Raw genomic sequence first — 22,436 nt, 5'->3', positions numbered from 1 at the left:
GATATAGTTTAACACACAAGGGCGTAACTGGGAAAATGACGGACATGGGAGAGATTGTTAAAAAACAACCGAAACCAATGGAAACAAACAAAGATAAAGATGCCCACAAACTGTTTTAAAGTACTTGGCTTTTCTGTGCACCATTTGGAGACACTAAAATAGGGATGATAACTCCAATCTTTGTATCAGACTGTGTTAGATTTGAATTTTAGTAAGAGCTTTGAACCTCTCAGCCTTGCAACAGTAGCATCCTCTACAATATGAAAGCAGTGATGACAATGTAGCCTGTATTGATGTGTTTTACTACAACATGGCTAAAGAAATTGATCTTCAGCTTCAAATTGATTTTTTTATGTGCTAGCCCTTTAAAAGCTCTGACATAGTCAGCTGTTTAGTGTTGAAATGTTCTAACAGTTAAAAGCTTCTCTGCATGTGTTATCAGTTTAGCCATAATGAGCGAGAAGCCCAGTGGCAGAGTGAGTGACATAATTTATAGTTTAGAACTAACACACAGGGGTGGAAAAGGAAAATAGCAGGGAATCTTTGGAAATAAGTGATCATTAAAAAAAAAAAAAAAAAAGATTGAATACAATGGAAACAATGATGTCTACAGTTTGTCTGGGGTATGGCTTCATGATGATATACAGTTATTCACTCACATTTGAAACTTGAGCATGTTGAAGTAATTGTTTTTGACAATAATACAAATAGTGAGCACAGTGTCTCATCAGTGCTGAGGCAATAGAGGATGGAATGCTTCTTCACTGGAGCCTACAGTTGTAACTCCCCATAAACATGTTTTTTTGTAGGGGGAAAAGTAAAGATGACACTAGAACAGCCTAATAATTTTAGTTTCTTTCATCATGTCAACTCATGATTGAGAAGGGGTAGAGAGTTGGTCCTGTATGTTCTTGCTCAGCTTTAAGAAGAAGGAACTCCTTATTCTGAAAACCAAAAGAAGGACTTTATTTTAGTAAACATAATACAAATAACACAATATAAAATATGATAGCAGATACTAAATATTAATAACACCCAAGAGAGACATGTTTCAACTGTGATGTAAAAACTGCCTAACAATGCCATAACCTTCCAAAAATGTTTATGATGTAACATTGCAGAAATAGTTTAATTATTATTCCTATTACAATATTGCTCATATACATTTCAGCAAAAATCTCAGTACTGCAATAATATGTATGTTAATAATACAGGACCAAATTACATTATCAACTGACCAAATGATTTACTCGTTCAGATTACTAACATTTTACTGCTGCGTGTGTTTCAAACATATTAGACATTTGATTTTGATAATGGGATAGGATTTTCTGGGGAACATTGTAAGACCAACAAATCATGTTATAATTCAAAGTACACTTAATTTCCCCTCCAATTTATGGTACATTAATGATATTAATATTAATAGATACATTACTGAGGACATTAGGAGTAGTAGTGCCCTACTCAGCAATGGGGTTTGATTAAAAGAGGTAACTCAGCTGAAGTCATATGAGCGCTGGTTTTTCCTCTACAGTGCACTACCAAGAGAGACGTGGTGAACTGCTCATGTAGTTAAACTAAAAGGAAAAAAAAAGGCTTTAGGGAAGATTACCTCATCATTGTCATCTCCACCATGACCACTGCACTGACCAGCACCATCATCATCACCACCGCTCTAACCAACACCACCACCATCATCATCATCTTCCAGAGCTCAGCGCACTAGTATAATACGTTGAGATTTAGAGCCCTGTTGGAAAGATGACATCATTCTTTTTTTCCCTGTCTATAACTCTCCAGGGTACGACTGACAACTGAGTTGAAGAGCAGGGAAGTAGTTTTTGCAAATTATGTGATGTGTTGGCATTTGTGCAGGAATTGCCAGCTGCTTTGCAGTCTACATTGCACAGAAAAGGCCCTGTAGGAAAGTTGACATCATTCTCATGCCGCAGAACAATAACTGGCATCCCTAATCCTCTGACATAAAATTGACATATGTCTGGAAGAGGGGAGATATATGACAACAATGAAATCGTTGGCCCTTTTGCAATAATCGTCAGCTGTTTGGCGTTCTGGAAATAAATGGAGGGGATTGAAGTGTTTTCACAGAGCAGCAGACTTACCAGAGACACGGCTCATGAACTGTGAATGTAAGGGTCCAAACCTTCCTTGTGAAATGCTGTCATACATCTTTGTGCAATGTTCCACGTGTATCTACGCTGTAATGTCTAAAATCAGTTAATAACCCTCTGGAGTGTGACTTCAGTCTGCCCTTGGGGTAAATTACATAATTCACAGACGTTGGGAGCATATTGTTAAACTTGAAACTGATATAAAAAATGGGGACACGAGAAGGTTGAAAGCATTTGATTAATCATAATGACATTGGAGAGCTTGAGGTTAAAAACCTAAAACCCATCATGTTTGGATCTAAACACAGAGTACTAAGCCTCCTCCACCCTCCAAATGGTTTTGATTGTAGGAAGTAAATTAGTAAAACTTGGAAGCAGAGTCATCTGCCATAAGTGCTTGATGGAATCATTCAGCTGTGTTTAACTAAAACCAAAAGAGCTACAGGCAAAAGGAGTTAAATCCTACTGGCTGGAGTAATGCTAACAGACTTAAATAGTGGTGTGTAGGACTCCTCTGGTGGATTAGCACCCTGAAAGTGGCAGCATGGTGGGAAATGATGATCACAGCACTAGAAAGGTATGTGTTTGTTAGCTGTCAGCAGTTTCCTAAGGTGTGTGTGTGTAAATAGTTGTGGTAGATGATGTGCCACTGAAAGAGAAATACCAGAGATACACTCATGCATGCACATACACACAACTATAGCAAAGTGGTGCTTTTTCACAGACAACTATGTGATGTCATCTTGCTTAAATCTAGCTCTGGCAAAATACATCACTTAATGTGTCAGTGCGGGGTATGGGCATGCATAATAATACCACAGTGACTATCTATGCCTGTCACTTTTATTGATTTTATAGAAGTCATTTAATCAGAAAAGTCAACACGTGCCTGCCATCTGAGTCATATATACAGTATATTAAACATGTGTCAGTGTGTTAATTTTCTTTGTCCATATATGGGGGTTTGAGTCATTTTCACCCACTTACAAACACACTGTATTTGGCTAATTGCTTCTTTACTGCAATTCCTCTAATGACCACTAGATGCTGAATCTAAGAAAACTCTACTGTATTGAAGTGGCTGAGAGGGAACCCTGCCTCTGCCTTTATACACAAAGTCAAATCAATCAACATTACAGTCTCAATAGATATTTTTCCTTCTGTTTGTCTTGGAGGGGATCTGGAAAACATAGTAATGTTAAGAATATATTAGTAAGAGAGCTATGATTGGAAGCTTGATTGACAAGTAGTCTGAGCATATCACTACTTCGCAACTATCTATCACAAGTAACTATTGCAACTTGCTAGTCACTTCAACCAGGCCCCACCCCATTTCAGTACATTTTGATTATTATATTTATGCTACTAACATGTTGGTACTGGATCACAATGCTGCTTACATTAAAAGATTCAATCATACCTGTTAGCTCTATGGGCTGGTATGATAGAGAAAGTGCCCGCTTCTTGACCATACAGATCACAGTTCATATGATGTCGTCTTTGGCATTTAATGTTGTCTTTTCCTGGCATGGTTTTTACATAATACACCACCCTACAGCATACTATTAATGTCAATAAAATCAGGGGCAGTTGTGAACAGTTATCTAGATCCTCTATCTGCATGCACTACCTCTCTTACAGGCACAAACAGTGCTGGGTGGCCACATTATCATCTAGTTCATTTGAATCAACATTTCATAAACATATCATCTAGTTCATTTGAATCAACATTTCATAAACATATCATCTAGTTCATTTGAATCAACATTTCATAAACATACAGTTTGGCTCATGTTGACAGGGTCATCTGTTGGGTTCTCACGTGATCTGGAAGAAGGATGAGTAACACCTTTCATTGCTGGGACCACTGGATATTGCTAACCATACAAAGGCCTGTGGGCATTACAAATCTGAATCACTGATACATAATGAATCACTCTAAAAGACAGAGCAGAGAGCTATAGTAATAAGAGCAGTTTGGCATGCCCATACAAGTAGGATACACCATGCCGGGAGGTTGACTCAGTCTTCTAAGGGGTGATGGCATCACTGTCTGAATAATGAAAATCTAAAGCCTCAAGGGCACTGTATACTTTACACTTTCTTTAGATGTGTCCTTAGGCACAATGCAGCTGGGTCTCTGACTCACATGAGTCACGCTGATGTCGATACAGGAAACATTGTGTATTGTCTTTGAATCGATGAGGAAAGGAGTCTGCTGACTGAAACCACGTGACTCATTTGCCAAGGTCCATAAAGCAACTTCCTTGTATCGGATCTGATAACATGATCTGTAAAACTGTCTGGTGCTTTGAGCTCCGGCTGTTACATGGGGATGTGAAGGTATCATGTATGACAAAGCTATAGCGGATTGCCTTTGAGAAGCTGAAAATCTGACCGTTAAGTATTGGCGAAAGGGGTTACTTTGACATCCACAGAGCAACATGTTTATAGTCCATACATGTATTTATGTCTCATTTGGGTTTAGTTGTTTTAATTTTCAGGGGGAGTTGGGAGTGTGTTTGAATCAGACTTCAACATGTGATCAGCAATGACTGATCCATGTGATTGAAAGGTCAACTGAAGCTCTCACCTATTATTTTTGGAATAACATTTTTGTTGCACCACCAGCACACTACTGAAATTGTCTTCCTTCCTGAGGAATGACAATGCTTCCTTGTTTATGTAGTTGCCATAAAAACACAATCAGCCACAAGTCAACACTGACTGACTCCAAACAAGCCGGATTATTGCTCTAATTAAGCTTTAATAAGCCCTTATTAAACGGCCGCAGGCCTCGTTTGGCGGTTCATTAAGTCATTTCATCCTTTTAGTTCTTCATTAAGTCTTTTTTCTTCTCTCTTTTCTTCTCAGGGAGTGTGGGAGTGGCAAGGTCTGGGAGATCACGACCTTAATTCTCTCCAAGACAGACGGTTTAATTAACACCGGAGGAATCCTTACTGGCTCCAGACATCTACAATGGGAATATACAGGGGAATTGGATTGCCAAGGTAAGGCACTAAGCTAATGTGTTTTTTACTGGCTATATAAACTAATAACCTTTTAAATTGCAGCTACCGTGTTCCCTGCATTATGATGTAATTAGATTGTAATATTGAATGCATAAAAAAATATACAAATTATAAATATACATGTAATTTAGCAGTGTTTTAGAGAAATGCCTGATAACAACACCGTGTTAAATGTAAACACCTTTTTATTATTTTTTTTATTACCAGACTGCAAAATGAGGAATAGGGAGTAAAGTAAATGTATGAATACAATGTTGGGCGGAGAGCTATACTGGCCCAGAATATATAAAACTATTCAAAGAAACTGACAAAAGAAATATTGTACCAACAGAGGGTTACCTCTGTTGGTACTTCCCCTTCATTGTGCATCCAACTATGTGCAGTTTCCCACAGTCAACACTGACATTTCAGCTGCAACAGTTCTCACAAAATGATTCTGGCACCCCACCTTTGTGTAGGTTGTTTACAGTTAGAAAAAGGAAATGTTGACCCAATCATTTCATAATCCTACAAACCCAAGTGAAGAAAGTGAAGAAGATGAAACACCACAGCAGCCTGGAGCAGCTTAGACTGAGTAACCAGGAACACTTTCTAAATGTTTTACAAATAATCATCCATAGTTACCCTTACCGATTGTTTGTTTATACATACAAATTTTTATTAATTAATGTTACAGGTGTTACAGGCTTTACACTCTTTTAGGTCTAACTTTGGTGGCATTTTATCAACCTGCATCATTGGTTTGCACTTTGCAATTAACTTTCCCCTCTATCTCTTTAAACAGAAATTATATCCATTTCTTATTGTAATTTAAAAATACCACTTGGGATCTGGAACACATGGATGTCATGCATTTTTTGACAAATATTTACTGTGCACTTGGATTTATGGTAGTTGAATTCAAGAATAACTGACACCAGTATAGAACAAGATGCAAAGGGACACACACACACATCCTCCAAACCTATTTTACAGATTAGAACGTAAAACACTACAACTGTCCCTATGAAGAGTGCAGTGCAAATAATTACCCTAAAGCTGAAAATTTTAAGATTACAGTAAGTAACACCTGCATGTTTTGTGTCTTCTGTGTGGGGAATTTCCAATTCTGTGTGGAACATTTAGAGGTGAACTTTGCACCATCAGACCTTTTTCCCTTCTCGTGTGCCAATAAACAGCACCTGAGTGACTGTTGGCTGTTAACAGTGAAGAAAGTTATACCCCAGGGAATCTTAAGGGAAACAGGTGTCTTAGTTATTACGACATAATGCGATTTATATTGCATACGGATCAGTATGGACTTATTGTATGAACATGGATAGTTCTGTCTCCCAAAAGTGAAAAAAGACAATAAATAAACAAGAGATGAGGATGTCTTAGCTATGCTGGGTGGCTGAGGGTGCAGGTGTGTATTAAGACAGTGATAAAATACTGAAGCAGTAACACATCGAGAGTGGGCCAAATTGAGCCATCTATTTTGACTGAAGGAGGTGTGTATGTGTGATAGAGTGAGAGAGAGATACAGAGATTGTTTGTTTGTGTGTGTGTGTGTGTGTGTGTGTGTGTGTGTGTGTGTGTGTGTGTGTGTGTGTGTGTGTGTGTGTGTGTAAATGTGAGCATGCCTTTGCATGTTTATTAGCAGTTTGGATCCTGCTGAGGTGACAGATGTTCATGGCAGAAAAGGGTAGAGATGAAGGAGATGAGTGTGTGTGTGTGTGTGTGTGTGTGTGTGTGTGTGTGTGTGTGTGTTTGTGTGTGTGTGTGTGTGTGTGTGTATACGTGGGAACGTATTCTGTCCCATGGAAGTCAGAAAAGCTGTCCTTCACCGGACTGTGTTGCATTCACGTGTGTGTGTGTGTGTGTGTGTGTGTGTGTGTGTGTGTGTGTGTGTGTGTGTGTGTGTGTGCGTGCGTGCGTGTGTGTGGGCATGATTTAGTACTAGACAGGTAACACTTCCCCCTTCAGCTATAAAGTGATTGAGTTTCCTGAAGCTTTAGCAGATGTCCAAACCCCAGGACTCACCCTCTGCCTCTTTCTGTCTTCCTTGCTTTGGATGTCTATGAGCCCCTATTTCCATCATATTCTTCCTGTCTTCCTTGATGCTTTGTCTCACCCATTTTCACTGCTGCAGTGGATCATGTATATATTCAACATATATATACACACTACATAGATAGATATATACACACACACATACACACACCCACCCACACACACACACACACACACACACACACATCAAGTGATTAGTTACACAATTAGGACAAGTTCCATTAAAAAGCAGAAGCTCTAACTGTTTGTACCTTTTGCAAAGGGAGAAATGAAACTTGTGAAGTCAGTTGAAGCCAGATATGAGTTAAGATGTTTTACATGTTGTTGCCTTGTTTGAAAAACAACACGATCCAGCACACAAAATATAAGATAAGAGCTACCTACCAACATGTTTTTGTTCTTTTAAAAGTTCACAATTTGTCATAATTGTAAGGTGAATCAGCCATCCTATTACAGTAATTTGCCTGTCCAGAAATGCAGTTTTTGTTTGTGAAATGCAGAATAATCTTACAATGTTCACCTTTGCTGCATATTTTAAATAATATACTGTAGTATTAAAGTATAATATAATTGGATATTACATAATTACTGTTGGTACTATGCAGTTCAAATATAATTCAGTCAAGTCTAAATCTGGAAAGCTTTGGAAATGCTGAACCCACAAGATCAACTTTGTCTGCTGAGCAGGCCAACCCTTAGCTGTGTGTTCTAATTAGCTGTAATTGTAGCTGTAGTCTACTCAATGGAAGCAATCAAAGAAAGCAATTACAAGACATTGGTCACCAGCCCTCGGGGCAGAACTTCAGACCAGGGGACATTCACATGCATGTGCACAAATACACAAGCGGACACAAACACATGTACAGGCAGTCACCCACACATTTCCTGTGTGTTTCATGTAAGACAGTCTTTTCTTCTTTCTCTGTTTAGAGAGGAAGTGTGGGTCTAATGACTTTTCCTATGCGTCACAAACACTGCATGTGGGAGGCAGACAGCCGCACGTGTGTGCATGTGAGACTTTATGCATATATTTATGGGTTTGTGAAAAGCTTGATTCATGCAGGTTTTGTTCTGAATTTGTTAGAGGCTTCATGTGTATTTACGAGTTTTTGTTTTTGGGGAAACTTCACATTTGTGTTTGTTTCTGTCTTTGGAGGAAAGTTATGTTCGTGTTTATGCATTCGCAGGCAATGTGCACACTCAGCAGCTGTTGAGTATTTTTGGTCTGTCTCTAAAAAACAAGTTTGTCTCTGAGGAATTTTACACATATGGTTGTTTCAATGTGTGCATTTGATGCGACCATGTGTGCTTGTCAGACACTTCTGTATGTGCTTGTAACGAAGGGTGACTATACAGCACTGTGTGTGCAGATTTGTTTTGCATGTGCCTCTTGCGCAGTTCTTGTAAACACCGCTACCACTGAGACCTCACACAGTTTGTTACACTCACTGTTTTTCTGTTTCTTTGTACCACTCGCACTATCTCTGTATCGATCCTAATCAATAATTTATTTCTTATGAGAATTACTGTGGACCGAGCTGGAATTTCATTTATAATTTGTTGTAGTAATATATCCTATATTTATGATGGTTGCTACCAATACACCTCCTGACTTTCACATCAGTGTCCCGTAGCATTATTTTAAAGCTTTGAATGAGAATTCTACCCCAAAATCAATTATAAGCTTTGAAAAAAAGTCAGCTTGTTAACAATTTTAAGAAGTTTTAGAAACATTTTCAGGGTTTGAATTTGCATCTCCGAAGGATACAAGGGATCCAAAGAGTTTAACATACTCCCTGTTGTCATTCCTTTAGTCTACATCTACAGAATTGGTAATAAATATTTATTTCAATTATTAAGAAAATAGAAATGACAAATGTAGTGCTTTATTATACAGTACCATTTCCTGTGCATAGTTGACACTGAAACTAATGAACTATTATGGTTAGATAAATTAACTTTGGTATTGCTTTCATTTATGATGGCATGTCAGTCTTGTCTAACTTAACCAACCAATATTTGTTACTAAACTCTCAATGTAAACATAACATTGATCATTCAATTCATTAATAATGTGGTTCACTGATGCAAGGCTCGCTTACTAAATATCCACACAACCAAAACAACAAAAGTCTCTTTTCAGTCACCTTGTGGGTTTAAATATCTCAAACAATGTTAAACAATCAAGTGTCTAGCTCTAAACCACTCCAAAAGTCAGAATAATTCTTGGGAGTGAAACAAGGTCAGCTAATCCAGCAATGGTTTGTTCCCCAAGATACAGCTGCAGTGAGTTTGCACAGTTCATATGGGGCCACAGAGAAGTGTTCTGCTCAAACCGAGAGAGCCCATTCAAAGACCAATGTTGGTGCTTAGCTATGAGCAAGGGACTATTGAAACATTATTTTAGGTGAAATGAAAAACAGATTCAAAAACAGTCTGATGATTGGATCCAGGGCCTTTGCTGAACTCTTCTTCCAAACTCATCACTCCCCTTCTCTACCTTTGCTCCCTGGTGCCAACTCCATCATTTCCCTCACTATGTCTTTTGCTTATGGACACCCACTCTCCTTTTCCTTCCTTCTCCCTCTCTGTCATGTCAATCCCTTCATCCAGTATTTTTACCATTCCCTAACAGTGGTTTTCAACTCTTTTTGTTTCCTCCATCCTTTTTTTCCTTATGCTTTTCACTCCGTGTCTTCCCATCCATCTGTACTTCTCTTTCTCTCGGTCTCTTTCAAATTAATCTTTTTTGCAACATAAAATATGCTTCATTGGCTTTATTAGGGAAAATCTGTCACACAGCTAGGCGCTTAGCTGGATGTCCGGCTTGACATGCCTATCCTGGCAATGTAATTCTGTAGATCCAAACTGACCATGCATTTAGTTACAATGCCTCGGTTTCACCCATCATTTTAATGATGCATGCCTCTAAAATGTATTCTCAATCAAGCATTTACAGAATTTTGTTTAGTTTTGGATTGCAGCAAATTGATCATGTTTAGTTTAATTGGTTTTTGAATATGGACTCGTTTGAGACCTTTGAGTTGCATCAATTTTGACAACATTTTGTTAGAGCAGTTAAATGGAGGGGATGCCTTAAGTTTTGCCTTTTTGCCAGAAACATGTAAAGGGAGTTTTTTCTCCTGCTTCCACCCCCTTGCTCTCTTTCTCTCTATGTTGCACTCTTTAGCTCTCTTCAAACCCCCTCTCTTTCAGCTCCACAGCATCAGCACTGAGACTACTGTTGCAGTTGAGTTGAGTTCATTTGAGGTCAGACAGTGTGTGCTGCCTCGGGGAGATACAGGCTGGCTACCAACCAGATAAGTTGGAAGGACATGTCCTGGTCGGTCTCTCTCTCTCCCCCTCTCTCACTTTGGAGAGCTTGTTGATCCCACTGAGCATTGGAAGCTAAGAAGAGCTCCTGGGAAAGCAAATCTGACCATTAGCACAAATAACAATGATAATACATGAAGTACAGTGTGTCTCTCATTTCACGAACACTCCTCAGGCTCCCTCTCCATCTCCCATGTGCACACGCACAAAATTTATTTATGTCATCATAAATTACAGCAATAATCTCCGGTCTAGCATATGAGAACGGTGCAGTTGGCGTTTTAGCGGTGTGGTGCCTCAATGCCAGGTAATTTTGATCGGTGTGTGTCTGTGTGTGCCTGTTTGTTTAAACTCTCTTGGTTTTCCCTGACAAGTTTGATCTGAGTAAACAAGGAGCCAGCCAAATAACTGTGGAGTAAGGGGGAGAGGGGGGAGGGAAGAAACAGGGTCAGAAAGTGTGTGAAGCATGAGAAAGGCAGAGGCAAACACTTACTCAGGCTAAACCCTGAAGTCATGGACAGGAAGCTGATATTTTCCCAGACTTACTTTACTCTTTTTTTTGGAGTCTGATCCGACAATTGTAGCTTCCTCTGAGGGGCTAATAATACAACAGAGGCATTGTGCAACGCGTCGTTTCCCTTCGCCTGGTTTAGCAAGACAGAAGGCGTTTACGTGAAATCTTTCCACTCCCAGCATGGTTTGGTGGAGCATTTACTGCCATCAGATTGGATTGTCACACCATATCGCGATAATGCACTATTATAGTCTGGCTCAGATGAATACACAGACAACATTGCTCTAGCTAGTGGCCACTGTACAGTTTTCCATTTCCTGTGTATGTCTTGCACTGGTGCTGTCATATATTTCTTTTTAGGTGAAGCAGCTGTGCAGAAAGAATGTAAAATGTGGGAAATATCTCATAACTGGAATGTGGATGGAATTAGACGAAAGCAGACCTAAGAAAGACTGAGGATGGATAAACGGTTACACATGCAAGTACACTGGTAGCCATTGTTGGGAGTTTGAAGATGTGTTCAGACAGAAAGCTAAGCAAATCTTCGCTTTGCCTCATTCTCACGCTGGGCCGTTTGTGTTTATTTGCCCCAGATAGCCAATATACCAACTGTACAGATGTTAACTGCGTGCTAGCTAGAAACCTATGCACCGGACCTGTGTGTGTGTCTGACTGACTGAACACAGCAAACCCCAGTAATTCAGGCTCTTATTGTTATTTTCCTCCAGTCTCTCCCCTGTTTAATGGGCCTTACCATGCATTGTCTTTCATAAACTGTATGCATCTAATTCTAATAATCCGCTAATATTGTACTTTAGGTATTGTGTATAGATGGTTTTATTCTGATAACAGTTAAATCAACAATTTTACTCTGAAATCTGATGGTCTAACATCAGGTTTGCATTTATTGCCATTGCAAACAATATGAAAAATAAGGACATGATGCATATTTTTTTTTCTATCAACTTTTAGTTTCTATTGCCTTAGAGCTATAGTGCATAGTTTATGTCGCCCCCATAAGGAATTCTAAGTAATGACCACAACACTGTTGGTGCATCCGCATGACGCAAACCTTCGGTGATGGTGCACCACCCCCACCCTTCCTCCATGCAGTTGCTGGTGGACACGGAGGATTAAAAATGACAGACTCTTCAGAAGAGGTAATTATCTTGTAATTTTTATGTCCTCTTAGTCTCCAAATCAGAACGCTGCTGTTGTCCTATCTCAGCGGTGACGTCAAACGCATCACTTGAGTTGCTGCGCTCGAATGTCGCCGGACGGCACCTTTTGGTAAATGTAGCCACGCTGAGAAATACAAAGCGTTTTGTGGCGCTCATTTAAGCAATGGCTTAAATGTAACTGACGTTCATTAATATAAAATAGTCGCACGCTACAGCATTAAGCTAGTGCAAGGGTTTTTTTATTAAACTTCTAAAAGGCATTTAATAAGTCCTCTAAATGTTGCTTAGTAAACAGTGGAGTATTAGCATTTCTTTAGATTAAAAACATCCATAATGTTAAGTGTCTCATTTGTCCTGTGGGATTGGGCTGAATTTTATTAGAAACTGTGTTGTGGGCAGGTGTGGCATTGGGAATAGTCCCACACAGACTTGAAGGCTGAATGTGAGATGAAATTACTTGTTAGATGGATGGCTTTTGTACTGTATTTGACACAACCTTATAAAAAATATAAGTGATCTTAAAAATGAAATATTAACCCTAGTATTGCTTTTATATTCACTTTATACCAATGCTATACACATTGCATCGAACGTGTGGACTTTTATGTCTGGTTAAATTTTAAACACACACCTTCACTTATTATTCACCTTTCCTAGACATATACATGATCAATGGTGGGTTGGGAGATTAGATGATAGTATACAATTACAAGGAAAGCATTACTCTTACATGAGAAATATGTAGTTTTTATGACCCAGACAGCACAACATTAGACAAAGACAAATCACTGCTTATCCTAGCTTACCCTTGATCATACCCACAGGCAAAGGAAACTCAGCCTCTCTGGCCAGGTTGACCAGTTTGTTTGTCTGTGTTTGTGCAAGTCTGGGTGTGTGTCACTGTAGCCTTGCATGCATCCCTATCTGTTCATCTGGCTTCTGGCCTGTCTCGCTGTTTGTCTCCATGTTTGGCTAACCATGCATCTTTCATTTTATCTGTAAGTCTATCAATTGGTGTGTGTATGTGTGTGTCCATGGGTGAAATGACCACTGGGTTTCCCACTGTGTTGACCACATGCTCCACTCCGTTCTCCTTTCCCCGGGTCCTCCTTTTTAACCCACCTGGCCGCTCTACCTTGACCACCCATGTTGTGCCTTTTTGTGTTGCACTGAATGGTCACATTATTCAGACTTTTTCATCCTTGGGGTTTGGGGCCCCATGTGGGGTCCCTGCAGGTGAAACTGGTACTCCATGAAAATAAATCCTACCACGAACAACACAAATGCAAAGTGCCGTACAGGACATTTTCATACAAATGCATTTTGATACTCTCAATTGCAAACCTATATTCTATAGTAGTGATTCAACCAGCGCTAACTTCACAATTTCAAATGTTCTGTTCAAATAATCTGTTGTCAAGTAAGTATTTTCTGGCATGTCTGTGTCCACAGCATGGGATATCACCTTCACTGAACAGAACATGCAATGAGTACCACATAGAGACTTAACTGATACTATAAGAAAATTAAAGTAAACAATGTCAACAGTGCTGCACAGAGCACACTGACTGATAAAGAGCATAACATCAGAAGCCCTCTCTGAGAATTAACTACAAACACCTTCATTACCTTTCAGAAACTACTACACAATGATTCACCCTCTCTCGCAATCTGATCTCAACTCCTTTATCTCTCTCGTAGCCACATTCTCTAGCAGTCAGACAATAAAGGTCTAATTTGTCTTGGCCAGAGCTTGGGAGCACAAATACCTGACCAATAGGCCATGTGGTTAGTGGGAGTCTCAGGGAAGTGCATGTCTTTGTGTATAACCTTACCTGTCCAAATGCACGACATTGTTTGTGTGCAGATATACCCGTTTTCTGCCCAGTTCTCTTTGCCTATGTCTTCTCATTATAGTGTTAATTAGCCGGGTGTGGACTTATAAAGGAGAGGAGATTTTTTTGTCCAAAGAGAGAAGGTGAACTGACGTGTCTGATCTGAATGTGTGCCACAGTGACAGAGTGAAAAACATAGGATTTGGCACAGGGAGTGTTTTTGTTTTACCTGCTTCCTTCTTCTGTTTTAACGGTTAACAAGGGATGCCAGAAAACGAGGGCTGAGCTCTGTGACAAAAATATCAAGACAAAACTTTGATACAATTACATTATAGTGTCCCTCTTTTCACTAAACAAATTCCCTTACAATGGGCCTCATTCACCAATATCTATATACAGTTTTCTCTTAAATATGTCCTTAAGAAAGTCCCTAAGAAAAGTCTAGGTCTGATTCATGATGTGCTCTTAAACAGCAGAATTGTAGTAAATGAAGTAGTAAAGAAATGGTTTGATCTGAAATCTTACGCAAAACAAAATTACTTCAAAACATAGAAGATACTCTTGGCATATAAATACGTGATCAATCCCTTATTATTGGATATATATTATTGGGTTTCTCGTTAACATAATTGATGTGAATTGAAGGCAAAGCAAGGCACGTTTATTTATATAGGCCTAGCACAATTCATACACAATGGCAATCCATAGTGTTTTACAAATGTGCAGTAGTGTGTATTTATTAAAACAAAAAATTAAAATAATAATGAAAATAAGTTACACAATGGAGAGAAATGTTCAATTTTAAATTAGAATGGACGAAAACGGTATAACTACTGGTTTTGCGCAAACATGTCAGCTCTAAATTCTGTGTAAGAATGCTCCTGAGTGTGCGTAGATTCTGTTCTTACCTAAGAACAAATCCCAAATAAGAAAACATTGGTGAATGCGAGAATCTTCGTGAAAACTGCATAAGTGTAACAACACATTTGATCTTAAGAACGTTTGGTGAATGAGGCCCAATGTGCTCATTCATTTTTAAAGGCATGTCACTGATATTAAGTTCATTCAGAACAACTGAAATAAGTGCTTGCACCTCTTTGCCCTGCTGTAAACATTCACTTGTGTCCTCTTTAAACTTTCTTCCAGTCTCTATTTAAAGGGCAGACGCTAGTAAAACTACCCAGCTGTCTCCTCTCTCTCTCTCTCTCTCTCTCTCTGTGTAAACCTAGCCAGCTGTCTGCCCTCCACTTCTGACCTTGTTTTGATGAACACCATTGTATGTGTGTGTGAGTGCACATATAGGTATGTGCATGTGTGTATACATGTCAATGGGCTTTCAGTGCGACCCTTGACCTTATGTGACTGACAGGCTAAATCTAGCCACCCCGCCCCTCTCCTTTTCTCCCCTCTGTTTCCTGACTGATAGCCTGTCACGGGGACAAGCGCTCAGGCTCGGACGTTATGTGTGAGTGCCAGTGAGACAGGGAGGGAAAGAGAGCACGTTCAAGTGTGTATTTGTATAGGTGAAGGTGTGTGCACAAGCTAAGGGGGTCACAGAGGAAGACACTGTCCAGACATTTCAAAAATAACAACCCATATAGTCGTGAAGCTGGGTTTGATTGCGCGCTGTGTGTGTGTGTGTGTGTGTGTGTGTGTGTGTGTGTGTGTGTGTGTGTCGTCGCAAAGAGTATCTGGTAATTATTTAGTCAGGCTTTGACCTTTGACCCTCTCCTTTGACCTCCCACATCCTGTTCAACTGGAGAGAAGATGGACACACATTCATACATATGCACACCCACACACCCTCAAACACTCACGCACACCCTGGGGTTAAAGGGTTTTTTGTGGGCTGGGAGTAAATTCAGAGGTTTAGCGATTTCACCAATGTGGGCAGTTTAGGGTAGAAAAACATAACTGGATTATTAAGGAATGTTCCCAAAATTGATCAAACATGTCTCAGAGATGCTTTTAACATACACATTAGGTAAAGACAGGCGACATTCTGCTTTATTACAGCTCATATTTCAACAGTTATACCTTTTACACTTGTCAGTATCTATTTTATACCATTTTAACAATGGAGTTTGTAACAGGGCAGAAACATGATTTACCCTGAAGAGTGAGACACACACAAAGAGGGAATGGTCCATAGACATTGTGTGGAATGGAGAATGACGTTTTTGTCAATTACTGCCAATAACATTACCATTTATTGATTACTGCATGTACCGATATTTTGTTCATTCAACAACATAACCCCAAATGAGTGTATATGAACTATTGCCTTGGCAACCAAGGTTCCTTTCCTGCCAATACAATAAAAGATTAGAAAAGCAGCAGGAGAAGCTCCAGGCTCTTTCCCTGCTGGAATACATTACTTCATTCTTTTGTGATAACATCTACTCAAAGCCTCATATTAGCCCTCATTATGCCTGTCTAAGCTTTGTGTATTTGTCTGTGCGTCTATGCGTACTGGGCAGTAGCACCGTTGTACAGGGGCGGGTCTAGACAGGGGGCAGGGGGCAGGTGGCACCCCCCCCAGTGCCCCCCCAGAGTGCTGTCAATCTGACAAATTTGATTTCCATTGGATCAGACTACTGTCACTTTGCTGCCTGTTCCGCCAATCACTGCTTTCCAGTTGGTAAATGGATAAATTCTTTAAACACACATTGTATGGCAACTGTGTACTTTGTTGAAATTTTGAGGCCAGAGGCTCACTGTAGAGAACTTGTTGCTGTAAGAAATAAATGGTGTATTGCATTTTATTTCTGTTTTGTTTCCTATAAAAAGGTTTTCTTTGTTGAAGTTTGTGGCAAGTTTATTGTAAGTGTATTGCACTTCATTTGTATACAGGTCTGTGAAAAAAGAAATCTTCCCAGCCCTTGTAACAGGACCAGTTAATGTTTCCATGATGACTATCCAAGTTTTTACCTTAAGAGCCCATAGAAAATGTGTATTGTAATTGGATACAAAACTTGTTAAAAAAAATAAAAACAAGTGAAATTAATAATGAACGTGTTTTTAGCAAATTAGATTGTGTTGTTCTATCCTATCCAATATTTCCTATATTCCTATACAAACACTTTCTTGAAACCTGGTCCCAAGGTGAAATTCTTTTGAAAATGCCACCCCTGCATCTTCATTTGGACGGCGAAGTCGCATACTTGCGTATCGATGATGTCATCGCCACACCCCTCGACCTCTAGCCTTCGACTTCTTATCCTGTGACGTCTCATAACAACAACAATGGCGGACTACAGTACATGCTTGTGTTCCTGCTGGAGAAGATATTGACCCTATTAGGGTTACTAGGGCTGTTTGGTTTCTTCTTTTATGGCGTTTTTCCATTACATGGTACCTGCTCAACTCGCCTCGACTCTACTCTACTCGCCTCGACACGCTGTGCGTCCGTTTTCCATTGCAGATTTCAGTACCGCCTCAAGCGTGTTTTACAGTAACCGCAGCCGAGCTGGCGCATGCATATGTGACGTCATGAAATCGCCGTGACTATTTATACCTGCGCTGGTGGTCGCGACACTAGTTGCAGTCTTCTCCTGAACACCGGCAGCGCTAATGAGCAAAGGCTACTGATGTTGCTCTTTCTACTGGCTAGAAGAAGAAGAAAAAGGTAAACAACGGCAAAGCTGGCAGCAGCATTGCCGTCAATGCTTCGATTTGATTCAATGACCTACTTCATCGGATCGAGCCTTTCATTCACCATAAAAGAACTCATCTTAACCCAGTAAGTTTACCAGAGAGACTTGCAGTCACTCAGAGTTCTGGCATCCGGTTGTCGGCGAACTCATTCAGGCCTCCTGTTTCCGCTTTGTCGCGCGCCGCTGAAAAAAAAGAGCTGTGCGCGACCTCGGCTCAGGCGCCGGCCGGATATTACATAATTTTGACGTCACGATGTCGCGCGCCACCTTGGATGCATCTAGTATATAACAGCTTTCAGCGTGGCTGGTCGTCATAAGGACTTCTGTGGGCGTGGCTTAGTGGCGTTGCTTTCCCGACTCATTTCTTGGTTCTCCTTCTCCGTAAACAACATGATATCAAAGAGATGGTTAACGTTTACTGCTCCAGATTTCCCACCGTGGTCAAAAAGAACAGGGGAGACACTTTGTTTCTCTCACATATATATGACTCTAAAGTCGCTACTCGCTGCGGAGATAATCTCCGTCACTCTCTCACTTCTCCCTCGCTCACCCACTCCCCACACACACACATACGGCGACACACCAGCGCACACGTATAAACATCAGGCCACTTGTATGCTACGGAGAAAGCTCTGCGTGGAGCCTCCGGCAGTAAAAAAACACCGCTGGCCAAACTATTTAAAAATGCCGTCTCTCGCTAGCAATGCAATGATCAGTGACGATTCTTTCCGACCAGTCAGCAGCCTGCAGGGTTTCACGCCACCTTTTCGGCTCGCCTCGGCTCGCTTGGAACCTCGACTGAGGTGGTACTAAAAAAAGTATCTGTTAGCAGGTACCAGGTACTTTTTTTCGTAATGGAAAACCAAAAAAGGCGAGTAGAGTCGAGGAGAGTCGAGCAGGTACCATGTAATGGAAAAGCGCCGCTACTGTTTGTATACAGCACGCAAGCTTTATGCGCATGTTCCGCCTCTTCTTCTCCGTTTTTGGTGAATTTCTGTAGCAGAAACAGCGCCACCTATTAGGTCTGGAATATGAAGTAACATGTTGAGTCATTTACAAATGGATCCGTTTGGACGCAAACATTCTTGAAACGATGCCAGGGAAGACTGAGGAAAAAAAAGTTTTGGTTCGTGTGAATGTGGCCTAAACCTTGTGGTTACATTGCCAAACCGATATCTAACCACTGCAAATATCCCAGCAGTGATAGCAGCAAAATTCCTCATGAGATGCTTCAAAATATAACATGACGACATTTATTTTTTTACCAGTCTTCCCAAGGTATCACACATTAAAACACACACAATAAAACAGAGTGTAGCAGTATAGAAAACAAAGTAAAAACAATAAAAATACAGCAGTGAAGTGGAATTCAATAAAATCACTTGAAAGAGCAGACTCAATTATGGTCAGACTTGAGTTTAGCTGGAGGGGAAAACTTTGTTTTTAAGTGCCGTGGCTGGGTGAATGGGTTGACTTGGTGCTTGGGTGAGATATTTGCTTGGCCAGTGTGTGTTGGAGTCTTTTCGTGCGAGGGTGTGGGTGTGTTTGTGTGTGGATGTTAACGGATGTCTGTGTATGTAAGCCACACAGCCCCTATCCTTAATTCCAGGGTGAACTTGGGCTTCCTCCCCTTTCAAGTCTTTTTGTCAACACAGACTGACATGAGACATTTTAAATGAGTCATCTCTCAGGCAGTTCTTCCTCCTTCCTTACTTAGATGTTTATTGTTCTTATATCACTCTACTGAGCAGTATTTAGGACAGCTACAACATATTTCAACAATTATTTGGCCTGTATTAAAGCATGTTCTGTGAAGAAAAAAAAATATCTTTGGCCTAGGTTTTGGTTTGTAGAAATGAATTGACATTTTAGTGCAGTTTATGTACTGAATTTATATCTGTCATGTTAGTGTCCCTGGGTTGGATCTTTAAGGGAAGAGAGTTGGGCATGCATTGCCTAACACATTTTCACTTCCAACTCCTCACATATGGACGCTTGGTCAGGACCCCTTGGTGTCACGTTTTCACTTCTCTAGGTACATTTTTGGCATAAGTTTTTAATGTGCAAGGTAAGGTAACAAAATTTAGTTTGGTTAGGTTTTAGGTCAAAATCATCCGTGGTGTCACCCATTGGTCTGTGGACTGCCATTTTGAAGCTTTTGAGTTTGGCGATACGGGCATCGCCATCTCATTTATTTGCAACTGGATGGGATGACTTTTGGTGAGAGGGTAAGCTGGGAAGGATGACGCGGCCAAGCCAGTGTTGTTTATGGTTGCAATGGCGCTAAGCTAAGCTAATCGCTAAAGAGGGAAAGTTGCTGGTTTTCAACCCTATTTACGTTAGTTAAGTATGTTACGCAAGTAAGTTAGCTTACGTATGTAAGTTAAAATAATTCAATGTTGACTTTGGTTTCACACAAGTAACAAACAGTGCCCTCCTGGGTGAAAGTCCTGTGTTTGTTTTGACCCATCCCTCCTGCCTACGCAGACTTTGTCTCTTTAAACTACGTCATCTCACAGCGCCACCGCCGAAGCCCAGTGCGTCTCATACGGTGTTTGGTGTTTTAAGCCCCCAGCGTCGTCTTCCAGGAAGCGCTGCCTGGAAGGCACTAGGATTAAGCAATGGTTAGGGTTAGGTGCCTTGAAATCGACGGTCGCAGCGCTGCCTTGAAGTCGACATTGGGGGCTTAAAACACCATTGAGCATGGCCGGGTTGGATAAGTGGGTAGAGCGGGCGCACATATACTTGGAGGTTTATGCCTTGACGCAGAGGTCCAGGGTTCGAATCCGACCTGTGACGATTTCCTGCATGTCTTCCCCCTCTCTCTCTCACCTATCTGTCCTGTCAAAATAAAAGGCGGAAAAGCCCAAAAAATAATCTTAACGCTAAAGGGTGCCTTGTGCAACGGTATCAGGCGCTGAGGGCCACTAAACAAGCTGTCAGGGTCTTTTTTGATATCAACAAAAGGGTTGCCAAATTGAGAGATATTAAAATACTACCCTTAAGGGGATTTAATGCCAGATTGGCAACTGTCAGTCATTGATTAGTTTTTATATTACTCTTTACGTCTTTTGTTCATTAACCATCTCTCATGGCAGTTTCCAATGTCACTTTAAGAATAAAAGAGGACTTTGGTATGGCTTTATATAGAATATATTGTAAGCCGCTCACGTGGGATGTTCTCTAGTTCCCAAAGGTGTTTGAGAAGCCTTCAGCTGTGTGCTTGTTCAATGTCACCTCACACCAAGACGTGACTGTGGTGGCTTTTCACCTTTTGAAGGGTGAACTTTGACCTTTGAAGAAATGACCCTTGATCTTAACAGGTCCTAATGTTGCAGAGAGGACTGCCGGTGACAGGAGACAGATGGAGAAACACATACATGTAGGCCTAAAGACAGATACACATGTGCTGGTGGACAGACAATGAGACACACTAATAGAGTAGAAAGCGTTGCTCTGCAGGCCTGAAGAGTGACAGGAGAACCATTGGACACACACACACACACACACACACACACACACACACACACACACACACACACACACACACACACACACACACACACACACACACACACACACACACACACACACACACACACACACACACACACACACACACACACACACACACACACACACACACGGAAACTGCTGAGACACGCAGCTCATGTCTGTTTCCATGTTTATGGACCCAGCAGACGTACAAAGGCAGACCCGCACATACACATTCACTATGTGTAATCAACTTTCTTTGTTTTGTGTGCTGTTTTGGCTAAGACAACATTGTCTGTTTGACAAAGTAGTAGCTGGTTTCGTCTACCCAGAAATACAGGTCAGCTTGACTTTGTTTTATTACTGTTGCTTGAGAACATATATGCAAGAGTGCACAAACTCCTAAAGAACATGCATGAACACTGCACATGCATATACCTCACCTACAATAATTGAGTTTTTTGAAGGTTAAACTGGACACAAATGAATTTGTTTTGGCCTCCAAGGGCTACCCTCTCCTAAAATAATGAGCCTCGTAGTTTACCCTTTACTAAACCTCCCCAGTAGACCACAGATGGCCTTTCAATTACCAAACTAAAACATGCAGAATGGCAATACATGGCATTATCAATGAACGTGCAACAGGGACCACATTCTAAGCTGTGAGCAGGCAGGCAGGCACACAAACATACATGCATGCATGCACGCACGCACGGAGACAAATATACAAGCCTATGGTGTATTCACACACACACTTGCGTGCATGTGTGGACACACATATGAGCACACACACAGCCAGATTACTTTGCTTATTTGCTTAGCAAGCAATCTTTGTTGGGGTCACCACTTCTAACCCCTGCACTGCACCAATCTATAAAGCCAGCCCTCTGGGACCCAGTCAAGGTATTTGTAGAGTGATCTGAAGTTAGTTTCTGTGCTGCTGCTCCTGCTGACTGGTTCACATTTTACCAGAGGTTTCAGATTTAAGATAAATGCAGCATGCAACAAAAGAATACCGACTGTCAGGTTTGTGATTCTGAAGCTATTACTGTAACTCATCCATGTGACACCAGGCAATTTTTTCTCCGATTTGCCACGATTACTCTTCAGCACTAGTGAGACATGCCATTAGGAATATCGAAAGTAAGATTTGCCAGTGGAGAATTAAATGTGGAGTGGATGGAAGGAGTAGACATATTCTTC

At 40.7% G+C, this 22,436-nt stretch overlaps 1 long non-coding RNA gene across 1 annotated transcript in view; it reads right to left on the bottom strand.

Moving 5' to 3' along the window:
* Positions 1-561: 561 nt before the first annotated feature.
* LOC120562129 overlaps positions 562-22,436 on the bottom strand; it is a 39,635-nt gene continuing 17,760 nt past the window's right edge. The window contains exon 3 of the long non-coding RNA XR_005639697.1: positions 562-944. This is a non-coding gene — a long non-coding RNA (uncharacterized LOC120562129). The remainder of the gene's footprint in view (positions 945-22,436) is intronic.

Source organism: Perca fluviatilis, chromosome 7 (assembly GCF_010015445.1).
Source record: "Perca fluviatilis chromosome 7, GENO_Pfluv_1.0, whole genome shotgun sequence".
Classification (NCBI taxonomy): Eukaryota; Metazoa; Chordata; class Actinopteri; order Perciformes; family Percidae; genus Perca; species Perca fluviatilis.
This window is presented reverse-complemented; position numbering and strand designations above follow the sequence as displayed.